Source organism: Pinus tabuliformis, chromosome 4_2 (assembly GCF_031772625.1).
Source record: "Pinus tabuliformis cultivar Carrire ecotype Pingquan chromosome 4_2, CPIR1, whole genome shotgun sequence".
In the NCBI taxonomy this organism is placed as follows: domain Eukaryota; kingdom Viridiplantae; phylum Streptophyta; class Pinopsida; order Pinales; family Pinaceae; genus Pinus; species Pinus tabuliformis.
The window spans coordinates 315,767,132-315,773,028 of NC_142304.1; the positions used below are offsets into that span (position 1 = coordinate 315,767,132).

The 5,897-nt window shown below is 41.0% G+C and overlaps 1 pseudogene; it reads right to left on the reverse strand.

Moving 5' to 3' along the window:
* Positions 1-341: 341 nt before the first annotated feature.
* LOC149169241 (cyclin-T1-4 pseudogene) lies at positions 342-1,536 on the reverse strand (annotated as a pseudogene).
* Between the last annotated feature and the right edge of the window lie 4,361 nt (positions 1,537-5,897).

The following is a 5,897-nucleotide window of genomic DNA, read 5'->3' on the forward strand; positions in this document are numbered from 1 at the left end:
TTAAACATGTGGTATTAGAAAGTCATAATATTAGACCATGATATTGTAACATGTGATATTAATAAGTCATAATATTAGACCATAATATTATAACAAAATTTATTTACAAATTAAACTCTGAAAAATATACTTAACATAACTATATTTTAAAACTTATTAACCATTTAATTTATACTCAAACCATTAACTTGGAAAAAAAGTTAACATCAGATAATCAAAAAAATAAAAAGTTAGCCATAAATAATCAGAAGTAAACTGTTAACCATCCAATAATCAAAATAATCATAAACCCTGAATGAGACAATTTGATTATATTTTAATAATAAACATTATCAGTAAAGTGAAGTTTGGTTCAGTATCAATACGCAGACAATATTGAACAAATTTGATCTTTTCCAATTCGGATTATTGAAACTAAGATCATCCGTGTTTGGAAATAATTGATGAAAATTGAAACAAGGCCCTTCAATCCCTGTCATTATTCCTGCCTGGAACCAACGGAGAAGCTTGTAATCGTACTTGTACTTGTGGGTGTATAGTCGGCATTAATATTACCAGCAGGAGAGCAACTCCAGCTCTGAAGAGCATTTGGCGATGGACTTGGAGTGTACAAACTTCTCGTTCCATAAAACTCGAGCAGTTGACTGCAGATATCTCCAAGTTGAGAAATAGATATATCGAACTCCAGCCACCATGGGTTCTCTGTATCCGATGGCAACTTGACTCGGAGACACCTGGCTGCCAGATAGAAAGCCGCAGCAGCGACTCGGCGGGGTTCGAACTGGAGACACACCGTTGTCATCAATGCATCATTCACAAAGTTCCAGGAAACCTGTGCAAACTGAGAATGCCATTGTTCAGCATTGAACTTTTTGAGGGCAGAGACGAGGGGTTTGTAAGGGTTTTCGATCTCGAGATCGAAGTTAAGCGTACGGAGAACAAAATGCTCGGCCTTCAATAGTAATTGTTGCCTCTGCTGCAAAAATTTGGGATCTTTTATGAGTTTAGCAGTGGCCGAGTCTGCACTTTCATTGATGACTTCGTAGGAAAGCACAGTCAGAACTTCCATTAATTTTCGCTGCGCCGCCGTGAGTTTGTTGGCGAGGAGCAGGCAGCTGGTTGCGATTGTGTATCTGTCATTGCGGCCGTGAGACTGGCGGAGATAGAATCGGTGGCAGAGTATGGTAGCCGTTGCAATGGTCACCTGGGGCAGCCCTAAATTCATGCCCAGGCGTTTGATGAAAGAGCAGTACGATTGCCTGAGGCGATTCTCTTTCTCTGCATCGATTCCATCGATTCTGGAAGGGCTAGATCTGTCGATTTGGGATCTGGTGAAATACCATCCCGCGCCCAGTTCGTCAGAGTCGGCAGGCATTTTTGCATCGTCGGGATTCGACACCGCGACGTGCAGGTGGATAATGAGATGCGATATAGAGGCAGATATTGGTAGGTGGGAGAAGCGGTGGTTTATATAGGAGGGCAAGGCTGTGAGTTGTAGTGGTTAACCCATGACTTGGTCAAAGACGGAGGCATGGTGAAGAAGCGGAGGACTTGATGGGCATCCCACACCGTGGGGGCACATGGACCACCGGGTTGATAGTAATTGCCTTAAGAATAACGAGGCCTATCTATAGTGGTTTGGATAGATATGTTACGTGTAAAATTGTAAAAGTTATGTATATATATATATTATATTAAAATTTGGTGGTTTTTTTTGCTTTAATTTTATTTATTAATTTATGATTTAGATAAATATGTTATGAGTAAATTTGTTTTATATATATAACAAATTTACACATAGTATATATATCTAAACACTCTATATATATAAAATTAATAGTTGGGTAATGTGATTAATACAAGATATTTGAATAACTTTAATTATTATAAAGAATTTTTTATTGTTATAGTTTTTGTGTCCTCTTAACATGGTGACAAGCTCTTTGTTGTGGGTTGAGGAGCACTCTTTCACGCATGGAATTGCAAGGTGGTTGTCCATCATATAGGCTTTGATGGGAATTGATCAACTATTCAACTTCTCAGTGGCATAACGTTTTCATACGAGCTCCGATTGATGCACTTTTTGTGTCATTGGAAAGATATTTGTGTGTAGAATAACATGAAATGGTATTTTTCCACTCCAAATGCATCGAGATGGATGAAAAGCAATATAATGATCCAATCTAGATCAATGGATCCAATCCTTAGACTATGAACACATCCCTTTCCATCGCACGAAATGTCATGTGTATTGACATTTATTTTGAAATTTTCCTTTGAATGCCACAAGAAAAAATGATGAGGGTAGGGAAGTACTGAATAAAAAGGGTTTCACAAAGGTTCCTAACAAAAGAAAATCACCCAAGAATCCTCCCAATACAAGCCCCTCCAAGCATAGCCCTAGTACCAAGAATAATTTCAAGGAACTTTCCATTGAAGAGGGAGGTCCTAACCAAAATGAAGAAACGTCAAGCAATGCTAAAAAAACCCAATCTTGATACCCTAGTTAAATATGAATCTAAATGTAAAAGAATAAATCAAAAAATCTCTCCCTCTAGGATACAAAAATAACATTCTAAGTGAATAGGAAATGTAGATAGAAGAGGAAGATCTTCATGACTCTGAGGAAGAACTCCAACATGTAGAGATGGATATTGCATTAGTGGAGATTGATATCCCAACCCTCATTGTAAAAAAGGGGAGACCAGTCTAGTTGACTTCCAAATGTCACAATTGCAATAGAGAGAAAATAAGATACTAGGGAATAAATCAAACACAAGTAAATCCATCTCAAACCCCAGTAAATCTAACATGATAGGAATAAGGGCCTTGCTCAAGACTCAGAAAGATAAATGCTAAATAAAATAAAAGAAGCCACAAATCTACAAAACAAATGCTAGAGGAAGGAAGTGCATTATTGGTGGACTCAGGGAAATTCATTTCCTTGATGGAAAAGTAGCTTTCATCCCAACCCAAAATGTAAAATGAAAGTACTTTCATTGAATATAAGATGTCTCGAAGCACCATGAAAACATTGTATGCTAAAGAAAATAATAGACCAAGAGAATCTTGTTGGGGTTTTCCTCCAAGAAACCAAATGTGATAAAGTTATGATTTACACACTAGTGAAAAAAATGTTGGAACCCCTATAAAGAAAAAGTAGTACGAAATAATGATTTCTCTAGGGGTCTACAATAGTTTGGAACCTTGACCTCATCTACCTAACTAGTTTTGTTGAATTTTCCAACTTCCTCTCAACCAATTTCATGTTTACTAACATGGTTCCCTAACCATTGTGTATGTAACACCCTCCTCCCAAACTTACCCAAGATTACCAGTCCACTGGGGTAAATATGTGATGAAGAGTTGCTATGATATGATTCGACTCCCTAGATCACCTTAAGGAAGTGAAATTGATGAACTGAAACCAAACTAAACTTCCTCAAGAGCTACAAGACCCCCAAGAACTAACCAAGTAGTCTAGATGCCCAACCCCTGAGTTAACTTAGCATTTTACTGAACTAGACCCCTAGTCGCTCCCATGACAAGGCCTCCATGTGATTGAAACCCTTCATTCACTCCCATAGGCTTGCTTCCCAATGACTGCAGTCTTTTTCAGATAATTATGTGCCAGTGACCGTGTGATTTAAGCCACTTTTTCAGGGCTATGACCCAGGCCTATGCCCATAAGTTAATGAAACACTTAGAAGTGATAAATAACAAGAAGAAAATGCCTCTAGTGATTTGATAATCACCCTAAGAGTGACCTCAGTTGAAGATTTATTAAACAAAAAATGTATTACAGACCCATGTGTTGGTGTGTGTGTTCTATGTTATTGAAACAATGGATCGATCAGATTACCAGTACACAAAAAATAAAGGGAAAGACAACAGATAAATACAGTAAGCAACACAAAGGTACAAATTCTTTTTAATAAGGAGTTCACCCTATTCTCCAGGGCTACGTCTCCGGTCCAGCTTCAATGGTGGCCTTGTTTTATTGTGTCTTTCAGCAGAGAAATTACAATGTAGGGACTCAATATGAGTTCTCATGTAAGAGATTTTGCATGGCAGGGTGGTTCTTGGATTCCCCAAGCCACTCGGAGTTTACAGACTCTTTCCTTCCTACCAGCTCTGTGACCCTCGGTCTACAGTGGAAAGAGCCAACTGTGATGCTCAATCCTGATAGATTCCTCTATGGGAAGGATTGATTCTTCAAGCTCTCTGGTGCCCGATGCTGCCTGTGGTCATCTCGGCCCTCTGTCTCCTCTACTTGGCTTTACTGCTCTCTGTGCTCAGTCCTCCTCCCAGGGTTCACTGCTCACTGTCTCTCTTGGTCGCTTGGACTCTTCAATCTCTCTAAATCTTCTCTATTCGACTGTCTCTATTCATGGCTTTAGCCATTCTATCTCCATGCCTGTTCGGTTCCTTTCCTGCCTGCGTCATTTCTCCTCCCACCGGTGTGCTGGGAGTTCCCTGTTTAGCGTCAGCATGAACCCTTGAGAAGTAGCCACGTGTCTCCATCGGAAAAGCGCTAGCCTGTTCATCGATTCGTTTCTTCGGTTATGTCGTGGATACGTCCTTTCTCCACCATGGTGGTCAACGGATTCCAAATCCCCTTAAATCGCGGCTTAATTCCCTGTTGATTTCGCTTTTGTCTATCGGGCGCAATCTCAGTCGTCCAATCTGGGCTCCTCCAGATCCAATGTCATACGCACGTCGAGTGCGGTTGACTTGCTCGACCGATAATGCGCGATCACGACAGTGTTTCTCTCACCTCTGCTGCCACGTGTCGATCGCTGAGTGGGATCGCTCTGCTCTCCTCCAAAACCTCTTACCATTCAAGGGCGCCCCGATCAATACCGCTGGTTTCTAAGTTGTGGGTCCCACCTTCGTACGTTGGCGCTTTTTGTTTCTCCGCGCCGCGGTTCTTTGGCTTCCAACATGACCAAGGGCTTAAGGCCCCTCCATTTCGGCCCTATTTGCCCAGTGCATTGAAAATCAACTCCTTTTCCCATTCCGCGGCTCCCAGGGGCTACATCGACCTCCTGCGCAGTCTCCATGGGCCTCGGTCAGCGCGCTTTGACCGAGGTCCTCGTCGTTTTGTGCCGAATGCCATGGCCACTAGTTCAACGTGTTTCTAATGGTTGTTTTGGATTCTTCAAGGATTTGTTTCATCCCAATATAGTCATGGTTCTATGATAGTCGTTTATGGATCTGATTTGGATCACGGCCTCCCTACTGAAAATCTTTTGGACAAACAAAAGTTGGTTTTCTTCAAGCATCGACTAAGTGAGGAAATTGTTGTCTCACTTGTCCAATCTCAATCCACTTCACACTACTCATCTTCGAACCTTTAAGCCCAATCCAGAGGTATTGCACCTATCCACTGCACGTTGTCCTTACCTTCCTGTCCAGCACTGTGTCTTCCTGCAACTCATTAAGATATTCAGGTAGTAGGTCATCAATAGAAGGCAATTGACTCTGCTTTTCAGGGTCCTCAATCATTGAAGGTTCAAACAACCTCAAGCAATCTGCATACACGATTGAGTAGATGTGCATGTAAGCTAGCAGATCAAGGCGAAAAGAATTTTCAGCAATCTTCTCAAGTATCCTAAAGGGTCCATACCTATTAGGTTTTAGCTTCTTACCTTCACCTTGCATCCTGTCCTTGCTGATATACAGCTAGACTTGGTCTCCAACTTGAAAAGTATGCTCCATCCGATGCTTATCATGCCTATCATTGTACTTGTCCTGGCTCTTTTCCAGTTGTTCTTGTACTGCCTAGTGGATCTCCTGGATCTGTTCAATGAACCTAGTTGCTCTGTCCATATGATTGTCTCTATCAACCATGGTATCTTTACCAAAGACAAAATCCAAGGGAGACCTTGGTATGA